The following is a 19,168-nucleotide window of genomic DNA, read 5'->3' on the forward strand; positions in this document are numbered from 1 at the left end:
TGCGCGCCTATTTCTGTAATATGTGTCGACTGTGATCTTCCTGTTTGTTGGTCAATGGAACAGAAACAAAATTTCTGTAGGAAGAATGACAGCTTGATGGTAAAAAACAAGAAACTGGGGTGCTGAAGGCGTAAGGTAGTTGCGACACTGGGGTCAGAAAGAAATGAACGAGGAAGAATATTTCGCAATAGTGATCAACAATTTTATTGTCATGCTTCTGAGAAAGTGAAACAGACCAGATGAAATCTCTCTGAAAGAAAGCCTTTAAACACAAAGAAAATTCAGCCTGCAAAGTTGCTTTGAAAATATATCTGGGCCAGTGAAAAATCTTTGGAAAATATCCGTGTTAAGGCACTAGAGGATGACAAGGCTGTAACACGTGAAGTGATCTGAATTGTCTAAAACGCTTCCAATAGGAATCAATCGTTAAACGAAACGGAGTCAGAAACATGTCCAGAAATTAAATGGAGTGGACATGGGTCATATTCATCATTCCAGGTTTGCATGCGTCAACAAATTAAGTCATATTACCGCAGAAATGGAAGTGAGAGTCGTGAAAAATATTAATGAACCACACAGCAATAGCTGCACGATACTTTCAACAATCAGCAAAGTTGTCTTCACTGCTTATTTATATTCGAGCAACGTTGCCTGATTTTATGGAGCCAACTAATATTTTCGAAGAATTGATCGAAACAGAATGCAGCTGAAGATATATTCCATGTGTAATGAGTAACTTGAATACTTCAGGTTTTCACCAAGTATTAGACGGCACGGTTGTTATGTGGGGAGAAAAAAAAGATGCAGTTACATTGCATAAAAAAATCTGTTCCACAGATTTGCATCTGGCACTGCGCCAGCCGTAAGCTGGAGCTAACTGTTGTTAATTTTCTAAGAAACAATTTTCCTTAAGAAATCTTTCCTGGATAAGCTATGTACCCTTTTATCATCAGTAGCCCAAAACTGCCAAGAACTAAGGAGACATGCATAATAACTTGAAACCCAAAATCCTAAACTAGCACAGTCTTAGATACTCGGAACATTACCTCTAGCCTTAGAAATGTCATACCAGTTTGGAGCAATTGCGAGACACTAGTTTCACATTTTACTAGAGCTAAGAGCGAAATGACCGGGGATAACACGGATAGGGAACTGTACGGAGCGCTTCTAAAGGAAAACGCCAGTACTGACTTTGTTTTGGATGTGCAAGGCGCTGCAGGAATTGGCTGACCTGTGTAGGACTGCAGGCTGGTGATACCACTGTTCATACTGCTACAAAATAAATAAAAAAAATGAAATAAAATGAAAACTCTACTCAGAGTGTTTGAATAGATAAAGGTAAATAGAGGTCCATATTACAATGAAGCTCTCAAAACAAAGAAACACAGCTCAAGGGAATTTCCCTTCAGAAAGGAAATGAAGAGAGGTGTACCTGTAGCCCGAGGCCCAGTGACCTAACATCATTTTATGAAAGTGAATGGAAGATAGGATCTTAAGTGATGAAAATAATGTTACATTTCTTCATGCTCTAAAGCAATGATCCCTCTCAGCGGCCTGACTATCCTACAGTAACTTTTGGTGAGCGAATGTGAGACGGGATTGTCAGAAATGAACCTAATCTTAACATTACTAAGAGCGTTACTGCACGTGAAGACTGTTGGCAACTTAATTTTCATCAAACTAGTAGCATCTCCTTTACAGTTTTTCAACCCGACTGTTTATGTGGAGACCGAGTTTTTGAAAAGAAGACTTGTGAGTACAGACAGGAAATATAAGTAGCAGAAGCAGGAGAAATATGATCGCGATATTCTGATGCTGGCTAAGAACATGCTTTAAACTACCGGGTTCACCTAGAAGGTACGTTTTTTAACCTTAATTATTGATGTTATATACAAATATGAGTTATTTGCGTACGTTAAGTTCCACATTAAAAGTATTTTATAATTTCTTACACCAATAAATTGAACCTGTTAGATGTTAGCAACAGGCCGTTCAAAGTACCACTTAGTTTTTTTCCACGAAATCAACGCTGATTTTTAAATATAACCGTTACTTAACAAGTTTCTCTACCCTTGTTATTTTGTAAGGTATGTGCTGTGGTAGCTCATAAATAAAATGAAGTTTTATATTTGCAGTGTTTGAGTGTTTCGGTTAATTTGTTGGATGTTTATGCTCAGAAAGAAAGTGACAGACATATTCCTTAAACAGACAATGGCAGTTATTAAAGGTGACTTCCACTACTAACAGTTATTATATAATTATTGTAATTACTTAATTAATTATAATAATTATTTATTATAATAATTGATTATCATTGACATGAATAGGACAGTTGTTAAAAAAATGGATAATACATGGTGTAAAGGAGCTGGAACTGACAAGGATGAATTTTGAATTTCTGCACAAGATATCGGGGAGCGACTGCCATTCGGAAAGAAATTATAAAATTGCCAAGCTTTCCGTCAAACGCAATAATAAGATGTGGGTCCAAATGGAGAGAAGAAAGAAGAATGAAACATCGAGATATGATGGGAAGACTGTGGCTCATACGTAAAAGAAGAAGTCATTATTACTTTTGCTATCATTATTATTATCATATCATTAAATACTCGTTTTACCATAAGGAAACAGCTGTTTTTGTTCAAAATGGTTCAAATGGCTCTGAGCACTATGGGACTCAACTGCTGTGGTCATAAGTCCCCTAGAACTTAGAACTACTTAAACCTAACTAACCTAAAGACATCACACACATCCATGCCCGAGGCAGGATTCGAACCTGCGACAGTAGCGGTCGCGCGGTTCCAGACTGGAGCGCCCAGAACCTCTCGGCCACTCCGGCCGGCTTTTGTTGAAAAATATAATGCTTTGAACATGACGAAAATTAGTACTGAAGACTATAAAAGAAAGAAGAATCGCCAAAAAATTTATTTTTTCGACGGTGCAACCAGAGAACTAAGTTTGTTTTATAGCATGTTGATGAAGAGGAATTTATCGGAAGACGAGAATCAGGAAACGGTAGTCGTTGATTTAATCCACAAATTCCGAATCATGAGGGGAAAACTATCAGTTCTGAGTTCTGTCTGGTAGGCTATGTCACCAAGAACGATTTTTCTGTATAATCGAAGAGTGAATATATGAATTTGAAGAGCTGTGGGAGACCAAATAACTGACTGGATTATGCCCAATGACAGTGCAATGGAATGTTTTTGATTGGAGACCGCGAATTGGTGGAAAAGAAAGTTAAAGAAAAAAAAGTCGCAGTAACGGAATTTATGGGTCCTTAGCTTACGTGATACAGGCCGCTCATACTTACATAAATAACCGCGTATTGACGGGAAGTCAGGGTTAGAACATTTGTTTGTTTGTACGCACATGCAGGCTGTAGACAGAACAAAGGTAGTTATGAACAGTACCGTATAATTACTGTAAAATGATAAGTAGGTCTGAGACGTGAAAACCCACAGCAACAATGAATCTGTACATCGCCCGGAAAAGTATGTGATCCTGCGTTGCTAACGAAGCTTGAAACGTTCCTTTTTATGTGTAAATGAATTTAAGCGCAAAACTAAAATAAACGCCGTATTTTTGTATTAATTCCGCGCATTGTCTTTAAATTGTCTTGTAATGTAAAATTGTAGTTAATCCTTAAATATGAGAAAGCATACATGTATTAAGATTAGAGAAATAGAGCAATTGTATTTTCTAATTGGCAAATAATTCATCAGACGTTGGACAAGAGACGTCAGCAATCAAATTTTATGGGATCAGCCGCGTCGGAACGGAGCGCAGCGAAGTCTCTTGAATTTTTTCCCACCCAAGAGGCTTCCAGATCAGGAATGGACTGAGGTAAATTGTCAGTAAACTTTTTTCAGTTGTCTACTTCTACATAAACACGAGCGGCGTCTGCCTCCCTCACTTTCGATGTCTCTCGTCTCTCTCTCTCTCTCTCTCTCTCTCTCTCTCTCTGTCTACCGAGGACCGCTCTCTATTGATGTCTCCGCTCTTGTCGATCGCTATCTCTTAATGATTGCTCTCTCAAATGATTTTGTAATAGACAGTTGTCTTTGGAAGATGTTTTCTAGATGTGTAAAGTATTTATCTATATAAGAATATCGTCAATATATGAGTAATTGTTTCATTTCAATAATATTAACCATGACAGCTAAATTTTCTGGGTTTAAGCTAGGAGAACGGCAAGACAGCCAACATATCACTTCCTAGCCGCTGCCGTACATCACTGATGTTCGAATTTGTACCAGCCACTCATGTGTCCTTGTTACTGTTACTGTTACGTTAGGAAAAATTTGTGAACAGTGACCAAGAAAGCCAAGAGAGCCATTGAAATGGAAACACCTCAGCCCATCACAACGAGTCTGTCACGCCAGAACAACATAGTGAGTGACCTTTGCAAAACATTTTCATGTAAACATCAGTCCAGCTTAAAAAGGGACATCGTCTCTTACGAAGTTTTCTCTTCTTCCATAGGATAACCACAGCAATTACGAGAAGAGTATGTAACATCAGTATGACCTTATTGTAAAACTGTTTTCATAATGCCATTTAGCCTGAAGCTGAGGTATTCCCTCCAAACATGTCGCTAAGTAATAAGTAATACAATAGTCAACAAAGTTTTTGACAGCGGTTATTTAAAAAACCTTTACATATTTCTTGAGACAGTCACGGTCGAAAATAGTCAAAATGGCTTCAAACAATTCACCTACCTTAATTTTGTTTAAACCGAAAATGGTGATAGTGATATAAACTGCTGACAGTGGTCATCTACGTTATCGAGATGGCTCAGAATTCTGTAGTCTACCAGATATCACAATTGTGTTGTGAGAGAAACAGCGACTTTCCCATCCAAACCAGTAGCCACTCTTACGTTAATACTGTTGTTCCAATGAGTACCAGGTAAATGCAAAGTAGCTACACTTAGCATGAAGAACCTGCAACACTAAAGAGCTTCCTTGATTTTACCATAAATGTAAAGAACGTAGAATAGAAAATTAGCAGGTGTGTCTTAGGGATGGCCAACATAGTCATCGAGATGGCTCAGAATTCTGTAGTCTACCAGATATCACAATTGTGTTGTGAGAGAAACAGAAAGGGGTTCCTACTCAATGGTCTGAAGATGACCACAGTAGTGGTCGAAACCGGTCACCTTGTTAAATAAATCGTGATCAAGACTGTTTTTAATAGTAATTATTTACAAGACATTGATCACTGCTGTTCCCGTAATGCATTCAAAAATAACTCATTTTTCTGTATGAATTATTTCGGTATTAAGAAAAAGAAACAACGAATATTGGGACAAATATAGAAGATGGGGAAGAGGTAGACTGGGGATGCATTTTAGCGTCTGTCAAGTAAGTAGCCATCATGGATTCACGTTACGTCCATAGTCCTTTGACTTATGTTTTACATTTTCATAGAATTTAGAGTAGTTGCTATCAGAAGGTTAGTAATGGTGACTCTGGTTACAAAGTGATCTTCAGAGAAATGACTGACCTTAAAGGTCGTCAAGTGCACATCATATGATTACCTGCAACATCATCGTGTCTCCATGGCTTTTAGGTAATATACAGCAAACTGAAGGTCTGAATGTTATTAATTAGATGTACTCCTGAGGTAAGTCACAGTACACCATCACATTAAATATTTCAGCATTTACATTGTTCTCCAGTGTCATTTTAGGAGGAACACATGTAACCCGTCGTGTTATCGATGTCATTGATTGAAATTTCCTGGCAGATTAAAACTGTGTGCCGGACCGAGACTCGAACTCGGGACCTTTGCCTTTCGCGGGCAAGTGCTCTACCCACTGAGCTACCCAAGCACGACTCACGCCCCGTCCTCACAGCTTTACGACTGCCAGTACCTCGTCTCCTACCTTCCAAACTCCTGCGTAGGAGAGCTTCTGTGAATGTACGATTTTGTAGGCACTTCTTGTGCCGCTCACTCAGCGCTAAGGCGCCTTCTTGCACTAACTTTTCCATCGCACTACAAACGCTCACATGGATTTGAGCACGAGGTGTTGATCAGCTCACATCAGTCTTTTGACCAAGTTCCTCACAGAAATCGTGTCTACCTCTGAATTCCGTGTTCCACCGTTTATCGTTACAAATCTGTCTACAACGAAAACCAAAAGTAGAAACTCATCAACAAACAATTTCCCAAAACCAACCTCGATACTCGTTAAAGATTCCCTCCAGCGGAAAACTGTACTTTAGGAACAAAGTTACAAGGCACAGTTAGCTCAAATTACCAGAAGTTCTATTTAAATGACTTTAATCAATCCGTCCTACCACCACGCACCAAAAATAGCGTGCACATACAGTTGCAATTTTAATATCTTTCAAACTGACCACTAAATTATTCGCCACACTCTTATACAAAGCATAAATCAACACATATTTTACTTAAATCCACGAAGTCACTGACCTCCACACACCCTCAGTGCCTAAAATTCCCCCTTTTGCTCACGTACAGTGCCACAATAAGCTAAAAAGTTACTAATAAATCCCCAAATGGACATATAAATAATCCCTCCAAAATTACTACCACTATTTACAGATTAGAACAGCTTTTCACTTCTGCCCTTTCTCTATATGCCCTTAGTAATTTTAAATTTCTCTCTGTACCAACGCCCATCAATCTCACTAGAATCCCACTCCTCCTTCATATAGCAATTTGTACGAACTTCATCACACAAACTATCCCCATCCACAATATTTACTTCAGCCCTCTCTAAGTTTTCTGTTAGTTCTTCCACGCATTTTGTCGATTCACTACCCACAGCATGCACAACTTTACTGCTTTTCCCCTCCAAAATATAGACACTTGATGCTTCAACAGAATTACATATCAATTCACTGTTAAACACTTTATCTTCCTGAAATAATACATCGATGCCTAAGCCTTCATCACCATAAGTATTCATCTCAGCAACCTTATATGCAGATACACCATTTAAATCACTACATAAATTCACATCAGAAAACTTACTTCAGTCCGTCGTCAAATTAACTTTACGTGAATCGTACACAACTTTGTCCTACACCACTACATTACAAAAATTGCTTCTACATTGTTGTGCAATTTTAGGACTTCCAGACTTGCTACATTCCGCTGTGATCGGACAAAAATCAGCACAAACTGCCATTTCTGTACACCTTTCATCCAGATTAACCCCCGATCCTATTTTACAAGCATTTTCACTTTCACTCTCTGACAAAAGTTTTAGATTCATACATTCATCAATAAGTTTCGTTTCGCCCTCATTCGTGACTAGAAACGCGTAAATTCCTTCCTCCGAAGTATCAATACCAGTAACTTTTACATTAATATATAAATTACCATTACTCTGTTGCTTTAAACTGAAATCATCTACCTCCACAGATTCATTTTTAACTTCAACTGTTGGCGAGACCAATGCCTTCCTCAGTGACATTGACGCTTTCCGCCGAAACACAGTCACCCTCACATGCAGCTGGCGAGGCCAAAGCTACTCCGCCTGCACTACCATCAACGCTCTCCGCCGACTCACAAGTACTTGTTACTACAACACCTTCCTTACTGCAATTGCTACTATTTGCTAATACCTCTTTAGAACTATCCACACAATTTGCCTTCACAAAATTCACTCCTCTTTAACTTCCTTTTGCACCACTGAATCTTTCCATTCATCACCATTCACCCACTCATTCATTACACATTCATAATTTACATCATTGCCCACAAATTTATTCCCATTACTCAGTCATTGTCTTCATGACCGTCAATCAGAGAATGTAGAGATCAGCTATACATGAATTAATTAATGGATTTGGGTGTCAAAGCATCTTCGCTTCTACTCACTACCATCCTCGGTCGTCTTTCTCCTGAGTATGTGTTCATAAAAAGTCGAATTTTTCGTGATACATTACAATAAAGCACATTATTCCTTCCTTGATAAGACAATTGTGATGTGCACGTTTGTATATGGTGTAGCTGATTTAAGGTTTCATTATTTTCATGAACTATAATTAAAAAAAAACAGAGAGCACAGATCGAATACACCATTTAGGTAAGTAGATAGTGTAGCGACTTAACCATTACGTTTACTGACACCTTTTCAGAATACTGAGATGTAGAGATGTTGACGCAGTTGATTCGAATCGAGCCAATGATGACTACCAATCAATAGCAGTAGCAGGAATTTCTGCCAATATCCCCTTTTCGAGTGTAGTGTGGAATAGTGCCTTTCTATCCAGTGATGATGGGCCACCAATGGTATCCACAGGAGATCAGCCAACAAAGCCCCTTCTTCTGCATCAGAGCGGGTATATTAGCCCTATAACTATGGCCCATCAATGATAGCCATATGAATTTTAACCAATATTGTCACTTCTCCAGCACGAACGCGAGAAAACTGCCCTTTATAAGAGGACGCGACACTCGTCTCTGAAAGTTTTCTAGCAGTAATGGACACCATAAGATCCTGAGGAAGATCCCAGCAGAGGAGTCGACAGGCCGATCGTTTTAGTAGAAATACGACGCGGCCTAATAATCCAGAAGACTTTAACTTCAGTGACAACGGCCACGAAAGCCTGCAGAATTACACAATTAGATCTTTGTTGTTCAATCTCAATAACCGTCAAATTGCACGCAGCACGCTGTTTCCTGTTACAATTTTCAACTCTCGTTCTTAGGTGGGCAATGATTATTACAAGCAAGGTTTTAACTCTCTGAACCAGTGATATTCTGTTCTTTCTGGTGTCAAGTTTCTGGATGGTGCGCATCTTTGAAAGACTAGGTGGTACATTATGTGAGCATCGGTTACCGAAATAGGACTCTTTCTCAATTTTTTGATGCTGTTCATCTTATAGAATGAAAACTGTTCATAAACGGGAACAGGAAGTCTTGATGGGGTTTTATATAGATGTGTTAGTAAATTTATAAATAAGAATGATTCGTGGAAAATACTTACGTGTAGGCAGTATTACCCTACATAAAATTTTGTAACAAGTGTGTGATTTTCCTAGTACTGTTGTGATTACTCATTTAAATGATACGGGAAATGGAAACAAATACGTTTTATGGAAAAGACCCAGCATAGCGCGAGAAAACCATAGTCACTCTTTCTGTTGCATATAACAATGACGAAAATCCTGAATATGAACTAGAGACGGCTTGCAGTAGTGTATTACTGAATATTCCAGACTTAAGTTAAGTCTGATGAGGAATTCATAGTTTCATCAGACACTAGCAACTGAATTGATGCGACCGAGTGAGATGGTGTTGTGGTTAGCCCAATGGACTCACATTCGGAAGGGCGACAGTTCGAATCGGCATCCGACCATCCAGATAACGACTTTCTGGTATTTCTGAAAATCGCTCCACACAAATGCCGGAATGATTCCTTTGAAAGGGTACACCTTCCCTATCCTTGAAATACTCTGAGCATATGCTCCAACTCTGATGACATCGATGTCGATTGGACGTTTAACCGTATTCTTCTTTCCTTCCGTCCTCCCGAATCGTTGTGACTTCAGATAGTGGCAGAGAAGTGCATAATAACTGCATAAACGGCAAACACAATAAGAAAACAGTCACAGCATTGAGCTGGACCAAGGAAGGCGTCCAGTACAACAGCTGATGTACCGTATGGTGTGACAGCAATTCAACAGATACACCGTTGCAATGTTTGGAGCGGTGCACAATATGCTAACGTATATGTGTATTATGACTTCTTGGACAGATTATTGGGCAGTTAAAGACTCTACACAAAACTCGACGATTATGAGCTTGAAACACATCACGAAGCTTTGTAGGCATGTACATTTTGCAGACAATGAGCTAGCAACAAACAGAACGATATACTATTCCACATCTTCATTCTGCAGAAGATAACTGCCGTCAGCAACAACTCAAACAAGAAATTGAACAATCTATTGACAGAATGATGGTGCCTTATAAGAGTACCTGCATCAGTATATTCAAAATAAACTCCACAATTGATGTTTCAAAATATTTGTAAGTGCTGATTGGTCAGTATGTGTGCACGATTTGATTCCTTATGCAGGCAAAGGAATATTGCCAGAGCTTATAGAAGCGGAAAAGGCGTTTGGAATTGGAGGGGAGAACGCACAGCTGGTCCATAAGAGGAACTCCTGTGCTAGTCAACGATTTGTGAGATGACAATCACTGATGAGAGCATGGGCCATAGAGAACATCGCCTTTGCCCTTAGATACGGTATATATGACTGTAAAATAGGCAATTTTTCTGTACTTTGTTCCAAAAAGTCATAATTTTAAGACATTTCACAAAAAATAAAGTACAAAGCAACCATTTTTTCATCCACAGGAACGACATTGTGCTATTTCACTTTGTACCACCCACATATTTTCTAAGAGCAATGTTGTCTACAGGAAACATGCTATGTTTCGAAAAAATAACTCTTACAAAACCGCAAATGCTTGTAAAACTCTTCACATGGCTATATAAAGATAATTTAATTACCCTAACGTTTTTTATTCATAATATTGTGTGTGCGACCAGTAAAAGATTAGTTACATATGCTTGCGTGCGTACCAGCATAGCACACTATTTTAGCTAATGTGTATTTATCTGCAGTTGCAAGCCTGACCAAACTAGCTTTGTGTCATCGATTCCTTAGTTCTTGTCAGTTGTTAATAGGCATGGAGAACTAGGTTTCGAGTATTTGCTTCATAATTTTGGCTCTAATATGGAGAATGTGTATATATATCGGAATTAACTTGCACTTTATTTACACTGCTGACATATTTTTCAAGACATTTCAGAATTTTGCAGAATTTTAGATCTGGTAAACAATTAATTTACGATTCTATTCTGTTTTTAACAGTGGAGTCATCTGCTATTTACACTGAGAACTTCTCGTTGTATTGTACTGTATTGTATGTTAACCGGGGACCTAGAAACGACAGAGAGGCTCCGTCCCCGCCACAACCGCAGTGGTCCACAACCCCACGACGACTACCGCAGTCCACTTCACCCCTCCGCCGCCCCACACCGAACCGAGGTTTATTGTGCGGTTCGGCCCCCGGTGGACCCCCCCCCCCCCCCCCAGGGAACGTCTCATACTAGACGAGTGTATCCCCTATGATTGCGTGGTAGAGTAATGGTGGTGTACGCGTACGTGGAGAACTTGTTTGTGCAGCAGTGGCTCTGAGCACTGTGGGACTTTATATCGGAGGTCATCAGTCCACTAGAACTTAGAACTACTTAAACCTAACTAACCTAAGGACATCACACACATCCATGCCCGAGGCAGGATTCGAACCTGCGACCGTAGCGGTCGCTCGGTTCCACACTGTAGCGCCTAGAACCGCTCGGCCACTCCAGTCGGCTGCGCAGCAATCGACGACATAGTGTAACTGAGGCGGTATAATGGGAACCAGCCCGCATTCGCCGAGGCAGATGGAAAACCGCCTAAAAACTATCCACAGACTCGCTGGTTCACCCGGACCTCGACACAAATCCGCCGGGCGGATTCGTGCTGGGGACGAGGCGCTCCTTCCCGCCGGGACTTCTCATGGTACAAAGATCGATCTATCCATGTTTCTGTACTGCAACCATTTATTGGTGGCCGTGACAACGTCATAGAAAATCTTGGTACAAGGAGCGAGCTCGGCTCGTTTTAACAGTGTAGCAATCTGGTGGTGACAAGAGCGACTGGGGTGTGCTTTTATATCACATTTTCTTGATTTGTGTGATGATACTTAAGCTAACAACGATTTTCTACAAATACGATTTCCTAATATGTTATTTGTATTTTGTATGCAATTGTTGCTTTTTAATTATGTTATATGCTGTCTACTAATTTCAGTATTTCGTTATGAATAAAATATAGCTTCAAATAAATGTGACACGAATTTATAAAGTTAATAACGCAAACATAGGCGACAAATTTTTCGGTATTTTACGTAATTCATGTCGGTTATCGTATTTGGCTGTATTATATCTCTTAAAAAAAGTAAGGTAACTATTTATTTAGAGGAAACACTCTCCTAGTAAATTTGTTTGTCCTTTGATTTATCGTGTTCTGTTACTGATTTTTAGTGGAGTTAGTTTTTACTTTTAGCTTTCAAAAATAATACAAAAGAGATATAATAAGCAAAATAATTAATTTCGTAGGTTGCCAATTACGTATTATATCTGCTTTTATCGAGCGCCAGGCTCCCTAAACATTACTGTAAATGCAATAGCGTAGTATTACTCAGCTCCAGTTCACTATCATAGAAAATAGACAAGCTTTAATAAAATTATTTCACTGGATTACTTAAATTAATCTCACTGAATATTTTTACATAATTTCTTCCGCTCCGGCAATCAGACATTGTGCTGTGAAAAAAATTTTTGTAAATGTACCGCGTAATGGCGGCTAATTGTTAACAATCAGAGATCACTGTTACTCGCTCCGCAGCAGCTGGAAACATGATAAATAATTTTCATTAAATATTCTTTTCATGAGATAATTGTGGCGTAGGTTCTTGAAATAACACACGGAGATCACTTTATACCAATATATTCTTACTAGGACACAGTTTACACCATTAAATATTTGCAATTACGTTACGACAGAAACAAATGCTAGCGCAGCACAATAGCTTGCGTACCTTATTCCAGCTAACACCAGAACGAACAGAACAAAACAGACTAGACAGATGAATGAACATTGCATTTTGTTTTATACTCTTACAGAGATGATAATACTTCTTTTAATTACTTACACATTATAATCTCATACACTAAAAATAATGTCTTTTCTGAATCTATCGATCTATATTGTATATTTTTACAGTTAGTATTATTACCTTTCGCAGATAAATCGATGTTTGCAATTCATTTTCGGTCACATACAGTCATTTTTATTTATGTTTCACCTCGATAAGGGTGAATATTGCAAAAGGGACACTACAGCTGCTGAGCAGGGAGCGAGGCCTCTCCTCTTCCCTCCCCCTCCCATGGTCTCGCTACATGCCTGGACACAGTGGTGCTGATGTCTTTATGCCCAGTATGACCTCGGATGTAACGAAGTGCTGTTACTGAACACCATGGTGTCTTTATGTTATCACTTTAATACGTGATTTAGCTCTAATTTAGCATTTATAGCAACGAAAGGTGCTCAGACAGTGTTGTATTTACTGAGAATGCCTTGAGTTCTGCAGTAGGCACTGGGCGTTATACGTTAGAAATTGTGCATTTGCTGTCAGGTGTTGAGCATCAGGCCTTAGACGTAAGCCATTAGACATCCCGTGTTAGTGATTACATGTATTAGATGCCGTATTGTGCTTGCAAAGTGTGGAAGATGTTACAAACAGGATGTTTGTTTTACCTTGAGACATGCAAATATCTCGCAAACGACACATCATCTGAAAAAAAAATCTAGGCAAAACGTTAATAACAGTAAAGGGGACATCTGTCTGTGCTACAGCTGGCCTCCTCCTAAGCATCCCTCTTGCATGGGTGGATCAACTTTGTTTTAGCAAATATGAACTCCTCATTTTATTTCATATTCGGACTCTATGAAAAAAAAGTACCGTTTGCTCAAATCATTGTCTTCCAGTCGTGGTAGACGGCGCTGTAATCTAGAAATATCGAGTGGGGCTCTATTGATAAATAAAAACCGATGCATTTGATTGTACATGATGGAAGCCCAGTATAACAAGAGGGACATTAGTTTCAAAAAGTACAGAATGGTAGAATTAGGCAGTTGTGCTTTATACCCCCCATGCCGTTATCTGCTTCTCCTCTCTATCCAATGAGAGCATACCATTTAAATGAATTGATAAACGGCGTCACGCTATATTATTTCTTTGAAAGTCAAAGATAATTATGTGCACATACATGACTATATATTTAATCAGTATTATATTAAAACCATGTTTAATAATTATATATATAAACAAGTGTTTCACTACGTTTTAAAATCAGACGAAAATGTATAAAATAATATAGCCCTATACAGATTCCTAAGCCCATACAATTAGCCCTTAAAATTTGTTAATGTAAAATTATTGTAAGATTGAAACCGAAAAACGTGCGGCACATGCAGTAGATAATACTAAGGAAATGAACTATACTTGGATGAGTTACCAAGTTGTGTAATAGTAAGAGGTGAACTATTCATGCATCAACAATGTGTTGCATGTACTCCACGTTTCTCGTTTTAAATCTTACAAGTATTTTCAGTGCAATACAAATACACAGTCACAAGTTTTCAGTGCTATCTACGTGCTGTTAGGTATCAGTAGGTAGACAGAAACTATTATTCTATACCTTGTAGTCCAATTTAAACTGTTATTGTATTAAAAATTTATTTTTATTTAAATAATTATTTTCTGTATTTCAGTACTTAATGTGTAAGATTTCACTATCGATTTGAAACATTCTGACGAAGTTAAAATAGAGACATTTGTTAAATTTAAGGTCAATTTCAGTTCTCTTCACCTCGCTCAACATGTGTGGTTTCTTCCCATGTATGTATGCCAACTGACAATGATGGTGAAAATTTGAGAGATTCGAGTTCGCATGGATACTTGCTAGCAACTGTTTCTTCCATGAACCATTTACAACTAAAACAGGATAAGGGGGAAATGCTAGTGGAACAAAAAGTACCCTTCGCAACACACCAGACAAGAAACGAGTTAACCTTTCATTTTAATCCAGGTCTGGGAGACTTTCAAAGTATCAAGCCTCTCGGTCATCGGGAAATGACACTGGGAAACAAATTACCATCCGCCACAAATCAAACAGGTGGCTGAGTTAATGCTGCACTGTCCATCCAGTGATGAGCCATGTTTAAGATTTCAGATCTCTGTTTCGTCGGGAAGTTAGTTTCAAACCAATTGCAATATTTGTACTGAACAGAAAGACAGACAGGAATGTGGCACTATACTCATTTCCTACACCTGCCTCTCTCTGCTCAGCAGTGTCTGTCTCCTCGCTTGCCACTTACAACACACTCCGCTACTAACTATATGATGCGTTGATCCCGCTGGTAGCCGTGATGTCAGGTGTTACCAACACTTCACATCCCATAAATGCCGAACACTAAATTAATCTCCGCCCAAACGTGCCACGTAGGACCAATGTTACCGACCGGTCGCCGTGTCATCCTCAACCCACTGGCGTCAGTGGTTGCGGATATCGAGGTCAGCATACCGCTCTCCCGGCCGTGTTCCACTCTACGAATCGGGAGCCGCTATTTCCCAATCAAGTAGCTCGTCAGTTTGCCTCAGAAGGGAGCTCGGCAAAACGGACGGTCACCCAACCAAGTGCTACCTCACCCCGAAAGCGCTTCGGTTATCCGACGGGAACCGGTGTTACTACTGCGGCAAGGCAGTTGGCTGCTACCGAACACACAGTTACAAAATACTATTTATACTGAAGTGTCATGTTGAAACTTTCAGTACTCTACTTTATTGGGAAATAAAGCTGGTAAAGAAAGTACCCTCTGCCAGACACAACACAAGATAGTGAGTTAGGATTGAATTGTCATCCAGTTCTGTGATATGTTTAAAATTTCAAGTCTCTAGCTCACCAGGAAGTTAGTTCAAAATGAATTTAAAAAAATGTAGCAAACACACAGACAGCAAAGCGACCTAACAAAAACGTGGTAAAAAACTGTCAAGTCACCTAATTTCCGTGAGAGTCAAAGGCAGTTACATACACATACTTACTGCGGATGCAATATTAAAATGATATGTAAAAATAGCCCCAATTTGCACGATATCAGTAAAAGTCAAAGATATTGGTTATCCATAGTTACCTATCTGTATAATCAGAATATTTTTAAAATGATGCGTAAAACTGACATTAAGCTGCTTTTTTTCGTGAAGGTAATTATGTTCCTGAGTCTTCACAAAGAACTGTTCTATACATTAAGACATGGTTATATAGGATGTCAGCTGTGTCGAAAATCTTTCGAATCTTGGGATGGTCTTCTACCTCTATTTCATTCGATATTGGTGTCAAATCTGCAGTGCTCTTATGACCACGTCTAAATTCATTTATTCGTTAGTGAACCACCTTTAGTTTGTACCAGGACCAGAGCCAACTTACCAGTTTTTCACTATCCTTGACTCATATTTTTCAATTCGTCTAAAACGTTTTAGATCGAGCTCTGAAAGCGTGTACCAATGTACAATGACATAATGCATTTGTTTGAAAGTGTAGGAGATTGGAAAACACCCAAAAAATAATTGGGCACATAGGGTGTAAGATATATATTGGGAATGGAGGAGGTTCGAAGGTTTCATTGATATCTATATGGAGGGTCAACTCCATTGTATACAAATCGGAACGGGCACGCTCTAACATCATTCACATCATGTGACTTAGAGTAATGGTGCTAAATTTAGCTCTGTGTAAGTGAAGGCGTTTTCGACTACACATCTTCCAACCACGAGTACAGTGTTTCAAAAACTGTGGCACATGGTAGGTCATCAAGATGTAACAAAACGAGATCCATATAGAGGCAGCAGCGGTGGAACATGGACAATAATTACAATGTTTTGGTCCACTAAGTATTGACTGGAAATAACGCTCTTAACATCTGGTATTCTGATTAAATGATAACGTAATTATGAACTGAATTTTCATTTGAAAGATTGAAAACTCTTGCAGAACTCAATGGGGGATTTATGCGTTAAGATAACTGTTCAAGTAACATTTCATGATTATTGCTCACTTTCTACCCGTCTAAAATCTTACAATTATGTTTATTATATTCCAGTTCAAACTGCTATTACAGAAACTATTAGGCTTTTAAAGGATGATCTTCGACATGCATCAGTCTGACGTGTACGTGTGTATGGAGAACTAGTTTGCAAAACCAACTAAGTCGCCGTTTAACATATTACACATTTTCGTCATCCACATTTTTTTAGTGTACTGAATAACATGTTATGTTAATGGCACGAAAAGCACATTTATTCCCTTGTGCGCAGATTTCACATACCACGGACACTTCGTTTACGGAGGAATAGGCTACACCACGTACCGAGAAGATATCATTTGGTCGGCTGAAGGGCACACAGAATGTTAATTAGCACAGAAACCTTCTATGTTATCGCCTAGTGTTTCCCACAATTTCAAAATCACCTAACTTGTGCAGCACGTAACGAATAACACGACTCGTAACAAGTGTTAGCCTTGACGATAGTCAGTACTGCACATCGCATGTCTACACTCTCGATCTGAACACCGTCTTCACTGCATAAGGGGCGTCAGTGACTCGAAGTCCGTGCTAGAGATCTTGTTTAGCGAAATGTTCAAGTTGCGACAGTGAGCATGTAAAACATTACCTAATAGCTTCATTGTCTGAAACGGAAAACTACACGGTTGACAGCTAACGTCATTCGCCTTCTCACGGCTGTTGATACTCTTAATAACAATTGTCATTTGAAGATTACAAATTCTAGTGCAATAGATTAGAAGAAGCCCTGTCAACAACAACGTATCTGGGTAACGGCATTCATGACAAAAAACAGGGCATTGTTTATGCCGCATAGTGTGTAAACAAACAAGAATAAAAGTATTCAATTTTTACCGGTTTTATTTTGATCAGCACGAAACTAAGTACCGCTATGGCCGGGCCTCCAGATTAAAAATCATTTGTGACTATATCATGAGAGTAACGTGACTTCCACAGACTGCCAATTACTCTGTAAATATCATGTAGTGTTCAAAGTGGAAGCAGTTTTTCACAGTTCCAATCTGGTTTTCTTTTGCGATTTAAATCGATGAGCTAAAATTCAGTTTTAATATTTAAATGAAAGTTATATACTCGACAAACATTTACACTAAATTACAGCCGAAAACATTTAGTCTGAGGAACTGGCTTTTTTTAAAAAAAAATGTAGTACAGAAACTCGCTTGGATGCAATACTCATGCTGCCGGAATATTATGAGGCCAAATGACGGTTTCTGCTTCTTTATAAACTACAAAACATTGAAAACATTCAGTTGTATTTCAAGACTTTGCCTTTCTCATGTTAAACAATACCGTATCCTTTTTGGTAGTATTTTCGTGATGGTAATGATTCCCTCTACTTATCTAATACGGCGGATAAGAGAGACGTTTCAGAAAACTGCACATGAGGAACAACTATAAGTCAAATTACTCAGAGACCGAGTAAACCGACACAAGCACACAAACAGTTATTACGGGCGCTGAAAAATATGGAAATTAGGAAACGAATACAATATTTGTAAACTGTATCACATTTATTTTTAAAACTTCTTACACGCTCTGGGACATTACTGGAATCAACGACGATTCACGTACTTTTACGTAGGCTTCATAATTTATATGCTAGAATTACAGCACACTATATTAATATAAATTAAAATTAACGCTTATAATGCTTCTTCATTATAATTAATAATTTAACCAAATAATGTGGGAGGTCTCATTGGCCTTCACAGCTCTTTAATATTTTATTTGTAAATAGACCTTGAACCTAATTTTGACAGTCTCTTCATAACCACTTTCAGCTCTCTCTGTCCTATAGTCCAGCGTCATATCTCTGGAGGCTTATCCTGATTCTTCATAAGTATAAAATTTTGCTACATCTACATCTACAAGATTACTCTGCAATTAACAATTAAGTGCCTGCCAGAGGGTTCGTCGAACCAGCTTCAAGCTATGTCTGTGCCATTCCACTCTCGAACGGCGCACTTTACAAACGAGTACTTAAATCTTTCTGTGCGAGGTCTGATTTCTCTTATTTTCTTATGATAATCATTTCTCCCGATGTAGGTGAGTGCCAACAAGATATTTTCGCAAACGAAATAGAAAGTTGGTGATAGCAATTTCATGAGAAGATCCTGCTGCAACGAAAATCATCTTTGTTTCAATTATTGCCACATCAATTCACATATCATGTCATTGGCTATCTCTCCCCTATTTCTCGATAATACTAAATGAGCTTCCCTTCTCTGAACATTTTCGGTGTCCTCCGTCAGTCCTATCTGATGCAGATCCCACACGGCACAGCAGTACTCCAGAAGAGGGCGGACAAGCGTGGTGTAACCAGTCTCATAAGTAGACCTGTTATAATTTCTAAGTTTTCTATCAATAAACCCCAGTCTTTGTTTTACTCTGCCCACAATATTATGTATGTGATAGTCGAAAAGTAA

Source organism: Schistocerca cancellata, chromosome 8 (assembly GCF_023864275.1).
Source record: "Schistocerca cancellata isolate TAMUIC-IGC-003103 chromosome 8, iqSchCanc2.1, whole genome shotgun sequence".
In the NCBI taxonomy this organism is placed as follows: Eukaryota; Metazoa; Arthropoda; class Insecta; order Orthoptera; family Acrididae; genus Schistocerca; species Schistocerca cancellata.